This window comes from Schistocerca serialis, chromosome 9 (assembly GCF_023864345.2).
Source record: "Schistocerca serialis cubense isolate TAMUIC-IGC-003099 chromosome 9, iqSchSeri2.2, whole genome shotgun sequence".
Lineage (NCBI taxonomy): Eukaryota > Metazoa > Arthropoda > Insecta > Orthoptera > Acrididae > Schistocerca > Schistocerca serialis.
In genome coordinates, this window is record NC_064646.1 from 173,965,550 (window position 1) to 173,985,098 (window position 19,549).

The 19,549-nt window shown below is 43.0% G+C and overlaps 1 pseudogene; it reads left to right on the forward strand.

The window, feature by feature from the left end:
- Positions 1–16,232: 16,232 nt before the first annotated feature.
- LOC126419994 (5S ribosomal RNA) lies at positions 16,233–16,350 on the forward strand (annotated as a pseudogene).
- Positions 16,351–19,549: the final 3,199 nt, after the last annotated feature.

Consider the following 19,549-nt stretch of genomic DNA (forward strand, 5'->3'; position numbering starts at 1 on the left):
CGGGCGCTGTCCGATTCCAGTTGAGCGAATCAGAGATGATCATGTTGAGTACCCGCAGGTATAGATGCCATTTTCCCAAGCAGAAGATGAAGATATAGAGATAATATATGAGGATATTGAATGCAAAATCAGAATGTATAGAAAGATGAAAATTTAAAAACCATAGGGGATTGGAATGCGGTTGTACGGGAAAGAATACAAGAAGTGTTGCGGGAGAACATACGTTTGGCAGTAGGAACGAGAGTGCAATAAATTTCTGGTGTTTCCCTTCACGGTACATCCTCAGCTGACATTCACTGCCAATGACAGAATCCGCTACAGTTGCAAAAATCATTTATTTCTAAAAAGGACTGCACTACCCGGTTTCATGACATATGTCCCATCTTCAGGGTCATCTGCAAAATTTTTAAATCAATAATAATACCTATCCATATGGTTAATAAATTCAAAGCTAGAAATACGAAACGGAAATTCTTAGAAAAAAACGCAATACATACATTAAAATGTGAGTCATATAGGGATACATAACTAAGATTCTTCGTACTGGTCTGATGGGTGGCTGTGAAGCACTTGTAAGTAGGCTGTGTAGGTTTTCTTATTGGTAACGCCACGTAGTGCTCTGTATGAAAATCACTGGCTGTGCTGTGTGCAGTCTGTGGCTGCTTTGCATTGTTGTAATACTCGCTATTGTAGTGTTGGGCAGCTGGACGTTAACAGCGCGTAGCGTTGCGCAGTTGGAGGTGAGCCGCCAGCAGTGGTGGATGTGGGGAGAGAGATGGCGGAGTTTTGAAATTTGTAAGACTGGATGTCATGAACTGCTATGTATATTATGAGTTTTCAACACTATTAAGGCAAATACATTGTTTGTTCTCTATTAAAATCTTTCATTTGATAACTATGCCTATCAGTTGGTTGGTTGGTTGTTTTGCGGAAGGAGACCAGACAGCGTGGTCATCGGTCTCATCGGATTAGGGAAGGATGGGGAAGGAAGTCGGCCGTGCCCTTTCAGAGGAACCAACCCGGCATTTGCCTGGAGTGATTTAGGGAAATCACGGAATACCTAAATCAGGATGGCCGGACGCGGGATTGAACCGTCGTCCTCCCGAATGCGAGTCCAGTGTCTAACCACTGCGCCACCTCGCTCGGTCATGCCTATCATTAGTTAGTGCCTTCCGTAGTTTGAATCTTTTATTTAGCTGGCAGTAGTGGCGCTCGCTGTATTGCAGTAGTTCGAGTAATGAAGATTTTTGTGAGGTAAGTGATTTGTGATAGGTATAGGTTAATGTTAGTCAGGGCCATTCTTTTGTAGGGATTATTGAAAGTCATATTGCGTTGCGCTAAAAAATATTGTGTGTCAGTTTAAGCACAGTCTTGGATAATTGTTCAAAAGGGGGCATTTCATACACTGTGTTCGAAAGACCGCCCATCTGCCTTCATGCGTATCCATGTGTGGCTCACCCCTAAGCCTGGCCGGATGTCCTCTGCGTGAGGCTTTCCGGCAGTCCTGGGTTTAAAGAGGATATTCCCTTGCATGTAATGTACTAGGGATGCACTATTCTAAAATATTTTAACCTAAATTAATATTAGTTATTCATCCTTTGAGGACTCACATTTTAATGTGCGTATAAGGTTCTTTTTCTAAGAATTTCTGTCAGTTCTTTTTACCTTTGATTATCTTAACCGAGTGGATAAGTATTATTATTCATTTAAAATTTTTGCAGATGTATCTGAAGATGGGGCACTTGTCCTGAAACCGGATAGTACATTCCTTTTTAGAAATAAATCATTTTCAATTTCTTCATTATCATGGAGACATTCGGAAATCAGATACTGGGTTGTAAGGCGTACTGAGGTGCCGATAAGGCTCATATCACAGTTTAATTACGATGGAGAAATGACTAAAGTGGAACAGAATCGTCCGGAAGAATCAGCGTTCAAGGTTCGGTGAGGATGTGGATACTGCAACAATGAGTACCAGAGTAGGCAGTCCGGTTGAAGAGGAATGGGCGTCTCTAAAAAGAGCAATCACATATGCCAGACTGGCAAATATAGGTACAATGATAGTAACTACAAAGAAACCATGCGTAACAACAGCAGAAATACTTCAGTTTATCGACGAAAGAAGGAAGTACAAAAATTTTCAGCGAAAGTCAGCAATACAGCATTATAAATTCTTCAGGAATAAAAGGAATAGAATGTACAGGGCAGCCAAAGCGAAACTGAGGCAGTAAAGATGTAAGGAAACCGGAAAAGAATTGATCGTTGGAGGGCTGACTCAGCTTATAGAAAAATCAAAAGTGTCTTCGGCGAAATTAAGAACAAAGGTGCTATACACTCTACGACAAAAAAAGCGCACCACGAAGAAATTATCTGAATGGGACGGAATCGGAGATGTGATGTACGTATACAGACAAAAAAATTACTGCACTATCAGAAAAATAGGATGATTATTCAAGATAGAGCTTAACAAATTGAGCAAGTCAATTACGTGTTGGTCCACCTCTGGCCCTTACGCAAGAAGTTACTCGTTTGAGATTGGTTGATAGTGTTATGGACTGTCCTCCTGAGGGATATTGTGCCAATTTCTGTTCGATTGGCGCGTTAGAGCGTCAAAAATCCCGAGCTAATTGGGAGGGTCTTGCCCATAATGCTCGAAATGTTCTCAATTGAGAAGAGATTCAATGACCTTGATGGCCAAGGTAAAGTTTGACAAGCACGAAGACAACCAGTAGGAACCCTCATGGTGTGCGGGCGGGCATTATCGTGCTGAAATGTAAGTCCAGGATGTCTTGCTATGAAGCGCAACAAAACGGGGCGTAGAATATCGTCGACGTACGGCTACGCTGTAAGTGAGCGGCGGGACTCACCACTGAAGAAATTCTATTCCAGTGAGATTCCAGGCCGAATTCTGACTTCATATTCACTTGATCATTAGTACTTGAGATAAAGATGATCATCATCAGTGTCTTCGAGGATTAGGCCTTTTGGACTGTTTCAACCGGAGTTGTTCACTCCAAATGTTTAAGGGACGTCAAACTGTTCTCTTTCCTGCTGGTTGATATAGGGCTATAGCTTTAGGTATCCTATTAGGAACGTCATCTCTCGTGATTCTATTCCTCGTAGTTGATGAGATGTTAGAATCCAACATTCGCCACTACACAGCGTAAAAGGCAAGGATATCACATTGTAAAGTTTAATTAATGTTACTTTCTGCACGTTATGTTTTAATGTAAGTCGTATGGTTCCAGAGAAATGACTCAATCTGGCCAGTTTTTGCTCTAAATCATCTGACGTGGGAAATTTAAAATTGAAACTTAAGTGTTCAATTACTTGCCCATCTACAACAAGTTTGGCTCTTGTGGATTCCAGTCCTTGAAGCAAGTAAATGAGAGATATTAGTTTGCGAAACTTACGATGGTTCAACAACATAGCAATTTCCTGCAGTCTCTAGTAACTGCAATTTCGTAACGCAAGAAAACGCAAATTTACATCCTCCAGGTAACCGAGAGGTAGACTGAAGATCTTTCGCAACATGCGTAAGAAAAATGAAACTCGTTCCCATTTCCACCGTTCGCAGCGCTGTCCATCTAACGCACTCCAGACAGCTCCTCGCGCTTCGGCATCCACAAGAAGAGCCCTGTTCACACACTGAGTTCACCATCAGATCGCACCCCGGAAACTGACGTCACATTGCCGGCTTACAGATAAAGCGAAGTTGGTCGTGTGTCTCAACTAAAACACGAAAGACATCCCAGTACTACAGATATCGACAGTGGAAGAAGCAAAGCCTTGTTCCCACTCTACATCCATAAGTTATCGTAACTTGTAGAGAGCCACCTTACATAGGGATCATATCTCCGTCCGTCTGCCCAGGTTCTTGCGATGTCCGTGGTTTCACTAACTCAGGTAAGACGAGAATAGGCATGATTCCTTTCAAAAGGTTACAACCAGTTTTCTTCTCCATCCTCGTCCAGTACAAGCTTTCACCTCTAATAAACTGATCGACCGCATGCTGTTACACGCTAACTACCGTCATTTGCTGTAGTGTAATACTCTCCTTTCTCAGCAACAGTGGCAACTCGCAATGTCGCGGAAGCAGGCAGCAGCCCTAATGCTCCTTCGTCGTTGTCTTGTTGGAGCGGCACGTGATTTCTGCCGGCAGCGCGCCGTCCGTTTCGCCGATCGCCTTTCGCCGGTGATTGCGTGTGACCTTATCTGTGGAGGCGGCGGTAATAAATTGAGACATCGACGTCCGGTGGCGGCGTCGGCTGCCGCGGCGGCGAGCTATCTGCATGACGCACCGCTCATGAATAATGTAGCACCGCTAATTAGCTTTTAGTGGTGTGTGCCGTGAAATTAACTAGAAATACCTCCCTCCGCCAGAGCCCCGCCGGCGCGGCGTCTTAACTACTTCCCCCCTTCCGCAGCTCGTCCGCAATCTTTCTGTTATTACGCCGTTTCCTCCTCTCCCGCCACCACGCCACCTGCAGGCCGGCGTCACGCGCCGCTCCGATTCCACGCAAACCGCAGCAGGGAGTTAAATGATAACTTGTGCGGCGAGCTGCGTCCTTGATACTGCAGTAGAGTCCTCTGCAGCAGGGTCCTAACATTGATTAAGGTGACCAAGCATCCGAAACCTACGATGTCACCTCACATTTTTAAGAGGCGTGTTTCGAAATTATAAAAAAAAGACGTGCTAAGATATCTCAATAATTTTATTTTTACATGAAAGCCTGTACCTTAATCTACTTTTCTATATAGTTTCCGTCAATATTGAGGATTAGATTAGATTAGATTAGTACTTGTTCCATAGATCATGAATACGACACTTCGTAATGATGAGGAATGTGTCAGGTTAATAAAAGATGAGCCGGCCGCGGTGGTCTAGCGGTTCAGGCGCTCAGTCCGGAACCCCGCGACTGCTACGGTCGGAGGTTCGAATCCTGCCTCGGGCATGGATGTGTGTGATGTCCTTAGGTTAGTTAGATTTAAGTAGTTCTAAGTTCTAGGGGACTGATGACCACAGATGTTGAGTCCCATAGTGCTCAGAGCCAATAAAAGATGTCTGTACAAGATATTGCATTACACAAAATATTGCATGACACTAATGTTTAAGTTTTTTTCCCTTAATTTATATCTAAAAATTCAGCCAATGAGTAGAAGGAGTTGTCATCTAGAAATTCTTTTAATTTATTTTTAAATGTTAGTTGGCTATCTGTCGGGCTTTTGATGCTGTTTGGTAGGTGACCAAAGACTTTTGTGGCAGCATAATTTACCCCTTTCTGTGCCAAAGTCAGATTTAATCCTGCATAGTGAAGATCATCCTTTCTCCTGGTGTTATAGCTATGCACACTGCTATTACTTTTGAACTGGGTTGGATTATTAACAACAAATTTCATAAGTGAATATATATGCTGTGAGGTTACTGTGAGGATCCCTAGATCCTTAAAGGTGCTGCAGTCTGGAACTGCAAGACCGCTACGGTCGCAGGTTCGAATCCTGCCTCGGGCATGGATGTTTGTGATGTCCTTAGGTTAGTTAGGTTTAACTAGTTCTAAGTTCTAGGGGACTAATGACCTCAGCAGTTGAGTCCCATAGTGCTCAGAGCCATTTTTTGAACCTAGATCCTTAAATAGATGTCTGCAGGATGACCGTGGGTGGGCTCCAGCAATTATTCTGATTGCACGTTTTGAGCAATGAATACTTTTCTACTCAACGATGAATTACCCCAGAATATGATGCCATACGAAAGCAGTGAATGAAAGTAGGCATAGTAAGCTAATTTACTGAGATTATTGTCATAACGTTTACTAGTTTTTGAATACCTTCCTCATAGAAGTCTGCCGCCTGACTTGTTAACCACTGCATCACCATTGTTTTGACTTCGTCATCGTCTTGAAGACGCTGACCGCCCAGTGTTTCTTCAAGTGCAGGAACAGATGGTAGTCACTGGGCGCAAGATCAGGGCTGTAGAGAGGATGATCTAGAGTTTCCCATCAAAAAGATGGTCTGATTCGCCACATGCGGACCGGCATTGTCTTGCTGCAAAACGATGTCCTTGCTCAACTTACCACGTCTTTTGTTCTGAACTGAACGGCGCAGATTGTGCAATGCCTCACAGTAAGCTACTGCATTGACTGTCTCATTACGAGGCAGAAATTCCACAAGCAATACTCCTTTTCTGTCCCAAAAAACTGTGCACATGATTTCCTGGGCAGACATTTTTTGCTTAAACGTCTCTTTTCTGGGTGAATCTGAATGCCGCCATTCCACGGACTGTTGCTTTGATTCTGGTGTGACGTAGGCCACCCATGTTTCATCGCCCGTAACAACTTGTCTTAAGAAATCATCACCGTCGTTGTGGTACCGCTCAAGGAAAGTCAATGCACTTTGTAAACGTTTGCTTTTGTGCACATCCGTCAACATTTTCGGTACCCAACGTGAGCACAATTTTCGGTAATTCAAGTGCTCGTTCACAATGCCATTGAAAACACTACGAGAAACATTAGGAAATTCAGCCTGCAAGGAGGAAATCGTAAAGCGTCTGTTTTCTCTCACCTTATTGTCCACTTCCTGCACCAAACTTTCATTAACGACCGAAGGGCGCCCACTCCGTTGTTTATCATGCACATTTGTGCGGCCATCTTTAAATGCTCTCACCCACTTTCTTGCCATTCCATCACTCATAATGTTTTCTCCGTAAACTGCACAGATCTCACGATGAATATCGCTCGCTTTTAGGCCTTTAGCACTAAGAAATCTTATAACATTCCGTACTTTACAATCGGCGGCATCTTAAATACTCAGTACACAACGTAAACAAGGAAGAATCAGACTGTAATGGCGTCAGTGCGTAGACAACAGATGTAGGTGCTCAGTGCGCATGCGCAGAACGCCGACTGCAGCGCTGCGGCCGCGGTGTGGCAAAACGGTACTTAAAAAACACGCCTCGTATCAACTGTATTTTCTGCCAGAATTGCAAAAGCCAGAGGTAATGGTCTAAATGGCTCTGAGCACTATGCGACTTCTGAGGTCATCAGTCGCCTAGAACTTACAAAGGGACCTCCCCATCGCACCCCCCTCAGATTTAGTTGTAAGTTGGCGCAGTGGATAGGCCTTGAAAAACTGAACACAGATCAATCGAGAAAACAGGAAGAAGTTGTGTGGAACTATGAAAAAAATATACAAACTGAGCAGTCCATGCGAAAGATAGGCAACATCAAGGAGAGCGAGGGTTTAGGAGCGCCGTGGTCCCGTGGCTAGGGTGAGCAGCTGCCGAGCGAGAGGTCCTTGGTTCAAGTCTTCCCCTGTGTGAAAAGTTCACTTTTTTTATTTTCGCAAAGTTATGATCTGTCCGTTCGTTCATTGACGTCTGTGTTCACTGTAATAAGTTTAGTGTCTCTGTTTTGCGACCGCACCGCAAAACCGTGCGATTAGTAGACGAAAGGACGTGCCTTTCCAATGGGAACCGAAAACATTTGATCGCAAGGTCATAGGTCAACCGATTCCTTCACAGGAAAACACGTCTGATATATTCTATACGACGCTGGTGACGGCATGTGCGTCACATGACAGGAATATGTTGTCGACCCACCTAACTTGTACACTTGGCGAATGGGTAAAAAGATTCTTCTACCTTGCCCGATTTAGGTTTTCTTGTCGATGTGATAATCACTCCAAAAAAAGCGATGAAAACATAAGAGTTTTTCAGATAATAATCGTCTGAAAATAAAAAATTAATTTTTCACTTGAGGCAATACTTGAACCACGGACCTCTAGTTCCAAAGTTACTCACGCAAACCACGATACCACGGCGCTCCTGAGCTCATACTGTTGCTTATCTGCAGACGGACTACTCAGTTTGTACATTTTCTTATTTTTTTCATAGTTCCACACAACTTCTTCCTGTTTCCTGGATTGATCTGTCTTCAGTTTTTCAAGGCCTATCCACTGTGCCAACTTATAACTAAATCTGAGGGGGGTGCGATGGGGAGATTCCCTTGTTAGAACTAATTAAACCTAACTAACCTAAGCACATCACACACATCCATGCCCGAGGCAGCATTCGAACCTGCGACCGTAGCGGTCGCTCGGCTCCAGACTGTAGCGCCTAGAACCGCACGGCCACTCCGGCCGGCGGTAATGGTCTGAATCACTCCAGAATCAGAGGATGTGTAGTATAATGGAAACGTAATAAATGATTACGACTGCAGAGAGACGACGACTACTAACAGGGTTGGATAAAAATGTGGAAACGCGAGGAATGCATAACTGAACACAAATAGCAGATGCTAGAAAAGCTTGAAGGTTGTGCTGTCGTATTTGGTAATAAACGGCACTTCTGCAGTGTTCTCAATACCTTGATAGAGACAGTCGTGGTCAGAATATTGTTAGGTGTAGTTGTCAGAGCATTATGTCGGAACTAGATGAACTAAAACATGGGAAAGTTGTTGCTGCTCGTATTGTGGGTGCTTCAGTAATCAATGTAGCCTAAGTATTTGGTGTTTCACGAGGCATCGATAGAAGATTTATACCGCATAGAGCGTGAGAGGGAAACACTGCCGTCCAAGACGGTTGGGTAGAAAAATAAAAGGACGACAGCTCCAAAAGTCACTGCAGAGCTGAAGGCCGCACTTGCGAACCCTAGCAGGACCAAAATAACGGCCGCGCGGGACAAGCCGAGCGGCCTTAGGCGCTGCACTCTTGGACTGTGCGGCTGGTTCCGGCGGAGGTTCAAGTCCTCCCTCGGGCATGGGTGTGTGTGTTTGTCCTTAGGATAATTTAGGTTAAGTAGTGTGTAAGCTTAGGGACTGATGACCTTGGCAGTTAAGTCCCATAAGATTTCACACACATTTGAACATTTTTTTTAAACCAAAATAACAATAAGGGAGCTCCAGAACCTGGGAACTGCAAGATGAACTGGACTTCCAAAACCACTAATTTGTTTGTATAAGTCTTGTTTCACAGTTACCAACATTTGGCCGAGTTTACTTCCCAGGACTGTAACATGGCAGGTGTTCGCTGATGATTAGGGCAGCCATATCGTGGTATTCCAATGGCCTCATGAGTACTCTGCAAGAACACTTTGCTGCCAAAATTATGTGACCATTTTTGCTGATCAAGTCTGTCCTATAGTGCAGTGTTTGTTCCCCAACGGTGATGCTGTGTTCAAAGGCGACAGTGCCACTGTTCGTACAGCTCGCATCTTCCAAGCCTGTTTTTGTGAGCATGATTATCAGCTGTCGCATCTCTCGTAGCAACCATCCTCAACAGATATTAATGTTATTTAGCTTCTGTAGTATACATTGGAGAGAAGGGAGGGTAATCCACATCCACCATCGTTACCTAAACTTCTCACTATTTTGCAGGTAGAATGGTATAAGACTCCCTTGAAAACCATACACAGCCTATTTTATGCACGTTGGAAGATGTTTTGAATGCCAGCTGTTTTCCTGCGCCGTTTTAGGTATGGTAATGTCTTGTGTTGTTTCCATTTTATTTTATTTTAGTTTTTTTTTTTTTTTGCCCACGCCCTGTAGGCCGAACAGTGCACTCTTTTGTGTGTCTGGAGAGATGTTACGCGATGTCCAGTTGATGGAAAATGGTAACGTGCGAACAAGTGCTGCTATGCTTCATCGATGTCAAACGGTACAATATCACCATGTGAGTGAGTTGTAATGGGGCAGAAGACTCGAACAAGACCCACTGCTACGACACTGACGCCTGTGTAGAACCAGTGCGTAGAGAGGGTCGTACACACTGACGAGCATGTACCACACTGCACAATGCAAGCACAATTCAGGGTAACCGCCATCTTGTCCGAATGGCCTTAACCGAGAAAACAGCTTTTTCAACTGTTGGCTCATTGTCGCACGTAGACATGTCTACATCGACGGTTCGTTGAAGTCTTCTGAGGGCTGTACTGGTGCCATGCAAGCCATGCTTCGGCTTCTGTTTACAAGAAACTTCCGTCGCGTCAGACTGCAATGGGCACGTGAACGTGGCAGACTGTAGTGATTTTGGAAGAGTTCCACTTCAACTTGTCAAAAATGGCTCTGAGCACCATGGGTCTTAGGTCATCAGTCCCCTAGATCCTAGAACTACTTAAACCTAACTAACCTAAGGACATCACACACATCCATGCCCGAGGCAGGATTCGAACCTGCGACCGTAGCGGGCGTGGTGTTCCAGACTGAAGCGCTTAGAACCGCTCGGCCACATCGGCCAGCTTCAACTAGTGCTACCGAGATGGACACGTAGGTGTTAGATGTTATTTTGATGAACACAGTGTGGCAGAATGCATAGTTGAGGAGCGTAGCGGACAAACGCCAAGCTATAGCATTCAATCTTCCCTCCTATGCATTGAGGGGAATCCGAACAATAACCATGACATCAGGGAAGTTTTAGGGGCTGCAGCACTGCCCCTCTAGCAGACAGCTCTACGTGCAGTACTTCAACAAGACGAAATCTGGCCGCATGTGGCGAGGAATGTGCAAGAATGACACACACTACTGCTTCCCTGGCCTGCACGTTTCTCTGTCAAATCGTCCGTCGACCTATGGTTATCTGCAATATATTTCTCGATTTGATGTCCCCTGCCCAGCTCAGAGCTTATGATCATGCTATTTTTCTCCACCTTATAGATCCGATAAAAAGACGACAGTGTGGCTCATTTGTTATGTGTGTAAGTGAGAGCCTACGAAACCCACTCGTTGCTTTTTTCAACTCTGTCAAATATTTACACATGTGACAAATAAAACGTCACACTGTGGTTCGAAATGTACATCAAACTGCAGATCCACGAACATCTGGCTTTAAAATCAGTTGAAACGAGGAATAGCGCCTTCAATAGGCTTATGTTCTCTAAATGACTCCAGTGCTCAAACCGTCCTCTAGGTTGAGTAATGTTTTGCACATTGTGATTATGTGTCAGATTCGCAGCTTTTGAAGGAACCAGGCACCACAATGGTTAAGGGTGGGTTGGGTTCAGGGGACGGCGGAGGGGGGGGGGGGGGGGTTGCAACAGTACGTGCTCTCAACAACCGGCCACTATTACGAAGACAGTCGTAGCAACAGGCTCTCTTTATGTGTGGAATGCGCATCGGCTGGGTTTCGTTGAACTGACCGTGACTATGGTTACGGACTTGTAACTCAGTACTTTGTATTTATGGCTGCTGTATGAGAAGTTGTGTTGTACTCATTAAACAATATTTTGTAATATTCTTATCTAATAATCTAAAGTGAAACTAGCTTTTTGTAGGTGTTGTCGACCGTATTTCGCTTTAAAGTGATTTAACTTTTTAACGTATTAATATAACCACAATTTCCAGTTTTCAGTTGCATTAAGCAAATATTCTTTGTACATGTACGATGAATAAAATCAAAACACAGACCACTCGAAAGAGGTAACATTGATAAACGTTGACAGTCAGTGTCAGATTCGAGCGAGCGAGGTTTCCGTCTGGTGGCACTATGGATTCTCACAGTTGCTCCACGATCCGTGATTTTTTACGCGATAATTCTACTTGCATCATCAAAATTCCGGACAAACACAATTTATGACTACTTTGTTTTGTTTAGCAGCCAGCTTGGTGCAACAATATTAATAGTTTCAAATGCTCTTCCCACAAAAATAACTTGCTACTTTGTGGGTATAAGAGTCAGTTAATTTAAGATTTATCTGTGTTTTCATTCACTGTTGTCCACAGGGAAATATTTTTAATTAAATAACTGCGTACACGAAAATAGCCTTTGCGCAACAGAAGATTATTAAAATTTCTGGTAAAATTCACTCAGCGTCTGTTTAAACAACTGCGAAGAGTAACTACAAACTTATATTTACTTGTTGATAAAATATATTGTTAACTAGCTTAGTGCCCGCTAATTTTGGTCACGTATTCTGTGTGATCTGCGCAGATTTTTTTTTCCTTTCATCGAATTTTTTTGTTATTCACAAGTCACAACAACTTCTACTTTTTCACATTGATTACGACTACAGAAACACGGTCATTTTCGATTGTACTTCAGACCAAAAAGAGATTCGGGTAGTTGGAGTTTCCATAGGAACATTAATCCCCTCACCCATATTTCTTTATATATAACCAAGAAGTGAAATACCAGTTTTCATAGATTTAGCTTTAAATTTTTTAAATGTAGACAAACATTTTCTTAAAGAATTTTCAACCCTTATTTCAATATCCTAGAGATTTAATTTCCAAAAGCACTGAAACACGTAATTTTAATTGTTTTTGTTTCTGACGAGAAGTCAAATACCAGTTTTCATACATGTAGCTTTAAATACACTTTAGTAGTTCTTTAATAATGATTTACCATGAAAAAAACTTTCACCCCTTTAGTGGCTGAATCTCTAAAACTGCTGAAACACATTTTTCTTTTTGTTTCTGACTGAGGTCAAATACCAATTTTCATATGTTTAGTTTTAAATATGCTTTAGTAGTTCTTTAATAATGATTTATCATGAAAAAAAAACTTTCACCCATTTAGTGTCTGAATCTCTAAAACTACTGAAACACTTTTTTCTTTTTGTTTCTGACTGAGAAACAAAATATCTGTTTTCGCAGTTCTACCTTCAAATGTACCTTAACAGTGACATATTTTCAAATAGTTTTTCATCCCCTATTTCACCCCCTTAGGAGAAGAATTTCGAAAAATCACTTCTTAAACGATGCCCACAATATAAGAACCATACCCTCTCCAAATATAAAGTTTAAACTGAGATTAAAGTTATTTGTCCTTGACTGTTGCATCTACACTTTAGACAGGAGAAGCCAAAGAAATTAGTCAACGCCACTTTTTACACGCTGAACTAGAAATGGACAATGATGGGGAGCAACATCCGACGTGTCTTCTACAAAGCATCTGTTTCGGCATTAAAACTTGCTGGCTGGACAAGGACTTGAAACCAAGACCTCCAAAATGTGGATCTAGCGTCTTAGCCCCTGCACTCTCTCGGTAATATACCACAGGTGAGTTCTCTTACAGCAATTTATAGCCAACAAAATACCTGTACATTATCTGTGTACATCTGCACATTGCAAAGTTTATTGTAAACGAAATCTGAAGATGATGTGAGTGGCCACTTAACTAATAAGAGGCTAATCCTGTGTTAGTAAAGATTAGTTAATACAGTTTGATGTTGTGACGAGAAAGATGGACCTTTCACTATGATTCAGTAACGCTGTAGTAAATACTGCTAGACATCGTCGTGGGATAACAGGACAGAACGATGGGATGTACAGAAACAATTCACTGAGAAAACCAAACAAGCCATTTGCAACATAACAGTTACACAACCCCAAGAAAGACCGGAAAGGTAGCATTAAAGGAGGCGGAAGTTCAAACTCCACAACTGGGTACGTAATTACGTAATTAGCAGAAACAGAGAACCTCTAATTATCGCCCTCTGGATAATTTTAAAGTTTTCCTTTTTTGTCGGAAAAAACCAACCGAGATGCCTTCAACGGCAACCACTACTAGGAAACATTTTAGAGACGAATCCCTTAACGCAATAGTAAAGACCGCAGCTGTGGACAGGTGTGAGTTTAATCGGAAAATCAATTCAATAAAAAAAATTAACACTAATAATGTACATAATAATGGAACGATTGTTAGAAGCTCACCTGGGGAAACACCAATTTGGATTCCGATTAAATGTAGCAAATCACGAGGAAAAACTAACCCTACGACTCGTAAGATAAACTGAAGGAAGACGAACCTACATTGATAACACATCTAGATTTAGAATTAGATTTCTGTAGTATTGAGCGGAATACACTTTGAAATTCGGAAGTTATCGGTGGTAAAATACAGCTAACGGAAGACTGTTTTTATTGTTACAGTTAGCAGACTGTTATGAGTATGGATGCAGTAGTTGAGAACAGAGTGAGACAGGTTTGCAGTATATCCCCCAGCGTACATAGAGCAAGCAGTAAACTAAAAAACAGCAAATTTTGGAGTGGAACGTAAGGAAGATTAGGGTTTAAAGTTGCACTGTGACGAAACTGCCGCCTATAACTTCACGTAACTAGCCCTGTTACTAGCAGATACAATTCGGCACCAATAACAGAAGAAACTAAGAAAAAGAAAAAAAATTAAATAGGCTTAAGAATTATGATTTATAATGTGAAGAAACGTAGCGGTAACACTCTCGCTACACAGATTTTCAGGTTCTGGGAAATTGCAATTGAGCACAGAAACAGCAGCTATTTGCGTAGAAGCCTGCCGGTGTGGCCGTGCGGTTCTCAGCGCTTCAGTCTGGAACCGCGTGGCTGCTAGGTCGCAGGTTCGAATCCTGTCTCGGGAATGGATGTGTGTGATGTCCTTAGGTTAGTTAGGTTTAATTAGTTCTAAGTTCTAGGCGACTGATGCCTCAGAAGTTAAGTCGCATAGTGTTCAGAGCCATTTGAACCATATTTGCGTAGAATGTTATCGACATAGTTTTTAAGTACCTTTTCGTTATGTGTTATTATTATGTTTAGATCAATAGCAGTGACTTTTAATATGTGGTTCCTCGTACATTGACGTCAACACACTAACGGAAAAATGCAATTGCGTACAGTGCACTGTCCAGTAATACCAAAGATTAAATACCACAAAATGATCAAAATCAATCTGAAAGTATCTTGTCTGAACACGTTTATGAGAGGTAGCACTCTAGAAATGTTCCTACAACAGAAATAATCTCATTTTCTTACTCGTAACGCTTAGAGTAACCAAGAAGCACAACTAGCAATACACACTTCAGACCTCTCATTAATAAAGTCAAATGCACGCACTTCGATACTGAGCTTTTAGTAAAAGCTGACATATTTTGCTACCTTCTTACCTACACGTACTACAAAATTTTGCATATTTCTTTTCCCATATTTTGTTTCTCTCGTGCTGTTTCAATAGAATGAAACGAACCTTAAAGAAATTACATCGCCAAAACGTGCGAAATCGTTCTGTCCCAGCACAAAGTCCCGCCGACATTGATGACATTAGAGGCGGAGCACACGGTCGGCATGTTTAAAGAATAGGGAAGGATATCGGCCGTACTCTTTCAAAGGAAAGATCCCGGCATCTGCCTGGAGCGATTTAGGGAAATCACGGATGGCTGGACGCGGAGCTTAATCGTCGTCCTCCCAATGCGAGTCCACTGTGCTATCCGCTGCGCGGTACCTAGCTCGGTCAGATTTAGGAAAAAAGAAATAAAAGTTAATAGTTTGTGCGTGCACGAAGCCTTGGAAGTTCATGTGAGCGGAATGGACAGTGTCTTAAAAATGAACATCAACAAAGGAAGCGAAGGTAATGGAGCCTTTTGCGTGATGCTGAGTGAATAGCACTAGCTGATCAAAAGTGTCCAGACATTCCCGCTTAACGAGACAGGATATCAGAACATGCCTCCCCAGTTATTTGGAATACACTAATAAGCCAAAACATTATGACCACTGCCCATTGCGACGTTATATGTCTGGTGGTGTTGCTAGCATGTGACGCGTTCATAAAAGTATGTAAGCGGAGTAGACACGGACGGGGAATCACCCCAGCGAAGGTGTGAAATGTAAATGGGGAAATCCATTGAGATAATCGACTTTGACAAAGGGCAGATTGTTATTATGCATAACCTGTGAACGAGTATCTCGAAAATAGCCAAGTTGGTCAAATTTTCAGTTTCTACTGTCGCGAGCATCTGCGGAAAGTGGGAGATGGACAGTGAAACTACCACTAGGCGCTAAATGGTTGGACGTCCACGACTCTTCACAGAACGTGGGCTTCGGAGGCTTATCTGCTATGTAAAGTAGGATAGATCTATGGCATCTCTGACAGAAGAGTATACCGTTTGCGCACGCACAAGTATTTCGGAGCAAACAGTTCATCGTACATTGTTGAACGTCCAGCTCCGCAGCAGACTACTCATACACACATCTTAGCCCAACGACAACGTCAATTGCAGTGGGCACGAAACCATCCGGACCCGACCAGTGGAAACGTGTCGGCTCTTCGGGTGAATCGCATTTTTGCTACATTAGGTCGATGGTCGACTCCACAAACGCCATCCTCGAGTTGAACAGCGGCTCGAAACGTGCAGTGAGCCATGGAAGCGGGCTGGTGAGAACAGTATTATGCTTTGGGAGGTATTCTCCTGTGTCAGTAACCAAAGACGCTCTGGCAACTGCGAACAGTCGGCATCCCTTCATGCTGGATGCCTTTCAGCACTATAATCGTCCTGGGCCAACGGCCTTGCCGCAGTGCTAACACCGGTTCCCGTCAGATCACCGAAGTTAAGCGCTGTCGGGCTGGGCTAGCACTTGGATGTGTGACCATTCGGTCTGCCGAGTGCTGTTGGTAAGAGGGGTGCACTCAGCCCTTGTGAGCCAACTGAGGAGCTAGTTGACTGAGAAGTAGTGTCTCCGGTCTCGGAAACTGACAGACGGCCGGGAGAGTGGTGTGCTGATCACATGCCCCCCCCCCCCCCATATCCGCATCCAGTGATGCCTATGGGCTGAGGATGACACGATGGCCGGTCGGTACCGTTGGGTCTTCATGGCCTGTTCGAGAGGAGTTTAGTTTTTAATCGTCAGTGACCCGGAGCCAGAACCGTGCTGCAATGATAGGAACATTGTAGTGAACTCACATTGATGTCTCGGCGAGCAGATTCGCCTAATGTAAATTTGAAGAAAATCATCAGGATCGCTATCGGACGCCATCACTGCGCGTGCAAATCATTTAAGTGAATTATATGACTTGTGCCACATACCTCCACAACTACCAACACTTTGTCGCACAGCTGATATTTGGCCGCGCGGGTTAGCCGCACGGTCTAGGGCGCATTGTCGGAGGTTCGAGTCCTCTCTCGGGTATGGGTGTGTGTGATGTCCTTAGCGTAAGTTGGTTTAAGTAGTGTGTAAGCTTAGGGACCGATGACCTCAGCAGTTTGGTCCCTTAGGAACTAACCACAAATTTCCAAATTTTCCCTGATACGCAGAATCAGTGATTTATTTCGGTACAAACGAGCTATTTAACAGATGGTCATAATGTTCTAGCTCATGTTTATGTGTTACATTTCGTGCTGTCAACGAAAAGCAGTAAGAGCAGAACAGTTCGGTTAGTAGAACTCAGTGACTTCGAACATTAGATGTCACCTGAAGAACAGATTCATCAGGGACATTTTAAGACTTATAAAACAGCCCAAGTCAACTTTTGATGATTGTGAAGTGCGAACGCGAAGGAAGAACTGTAGTTTAATAAAGGCCAGGCAGACCTTTTAAGTACATCGAGCACGGTGAAGGACAGTTGTAAAAAATTGCATGAAATCAGCGGTAAGAATCAGCTGCGAGTTCCAAAGCGCTACCAAAAGTTCATCTAGCTCAACGAATGTGCGTATGGAGTTATAAAGAATGGGGTACAGTGGTCGAGCACATCATCATGAGGCTGACATCTCTGTAGGCAGTGGTAAGCGCCGTTCACGCTATATACTGAGGCAATCTGACCAGAAGATTTGGTTTTGGCGAATGCCTGGAGAACGTTACCTGTTATCATCTATAGCGCCAACAGTGAGGTACGGAGTTGGTGGTGGTGTTACGGTATGGGGGTGTTTTTCGTAGTCAGGTTCTCGTCGCCTTGTTGTGGTCAAGAAAACGCTACACGTGGATAGATAAGGACACATTTTATAGCATAGTGTACTATGCACAGCAGAGGAGCTGTTCAGAGACTATGATCGTTTATATCATAAAGCAGCGTCATGTGGCAATAACATTGCTGAAGTGGGTTGGCCTGCCCAGAGTCCCGACCTTAACCTAATGGAACGCCTCTGGAATGAGTTAGTGCGTCATTTTCTCTTCAGACTCCAACGCTCAAAATCACAATCTTCTCTAGTTTCTGCTCTTGGAAGAATGAGCTACCATTCCGCCAAAGACGTTTAGACACTTCGCTGAAAGTGTCCCCAGCAGATTTCAAGCCGTCGTAACGACGAAGGGTGGACATACGCTATACTAATGTCCAATGTCCACTATCGGGTGTCCGGTTGCTTTTGGACAGGTAGCATAGTTTAAAAACATGAAGCACTAAAGGTAGTACGTAAGTTTTGCATTTGGGCACCAGAATAACTAAAGATGGCAGAAGTAGAGAAGTTATAAAATAAATTCTGGCTGTAGGAAGAACAGCAATTCTAAAAATAAGACATTTGTTAACAAAGACTATACTGGAAGTGATGAAAAGCCTTTTCTGAAAGTATTTCTCTGGTGTATAGCCTTCCATGAATGTGAGACATGGACGATAAACAGTTCAGTCAAGAGGAGAACAGAAATATTTATAATTGGTGTTATGGAAGAATGCTAAATATTAGATGGATTAGTCCAACAACAAATGAATTAGAGAAGAACTTGACTACAGAAATGGATGGATGACTAAACATATGCTAAGCCATCAAAGACTAGTTAATTTTTGTATTGGCGGGCCTTTTTATTTTTCGTGCGCAGTGCATTGGCTGACTCCAGTGTTTTTCACTCGGAAACGGCAAAACGTATCGACTATATTTCTTAACAATTATTTCTCAGTACAACCTACCCTGCAACGCCCTTACAAGATTTTCAGACAATTTCTGACTCTGTGTTGCAACTTAGATATCTTAAAAGCTCCAACCCCCAATAAGCCTTTATGCGACGCTTAATTAAAAAATAATTATGATGAATCACAACAGAAATCCGTCAGCACGAACACAAGAAAAGTTTATTCACACATCAAGAAACTTAAAAACAAAACAACAAAGTATCAGGAGAGCACGGAATTGTAGCTGAACTCTTCAAAAATTTAAGCCTAAACTCATTCACAGAAGTTACACAAATACTCGGAAACATATGGCAAATAGAAAAAAATCCCGGTTGACTGGGAGATCGCTCTAATCCATCACCTGTATAAAAAAGGCAACAAATCAGTTGTAAACAGCTAAAGAGGGATCTCTCACTTATACCAGTCACCTACGAAATCCTAGCTTGTTTCTTGACTACAGTACAAAGGCAGTCAGAATCCAAATTAACAGACTATCAAGCAGCATTCATATCGAACAGGTATGCCCAGAACACATTTTTAGCCTCACTTCACGCTCAAATTACAAGACCTCACGCAAAAAACTCTTGTATGCAGATTTGTAGATTTCAAAAAGGCGTACGACTCTAGAAATAAGCCCTCGATATTCCAAATTTTGAAGTGATGAGACTAGGTTTCAAAACACGAGAACTCTAAAAATAATCACTAACTGGCAAAGGGAAATCTCAGAATCCTTTGACATTCAGACGGGTGTGAGACAAGGTGATGGGCTCTCTCCTATTCTGTTGAAAGTAGCCGTAGAGAAGATGATGGAAGAAGGGGCGAAAAAACTCTAGAAAGGTAGGTTTTGGAAGCCAGCCTCAGAACCACTGGGCTTTTCCCAGAACAATTTCTATATACTATATCTCGCGTTTGTGCACGACCTGGCGACACTGTAGACGAAGAGGCTGCCATCAAACAGCTCGCGACACGCGTGAGCAGAAAAAGTATGGTTGTAAATCTC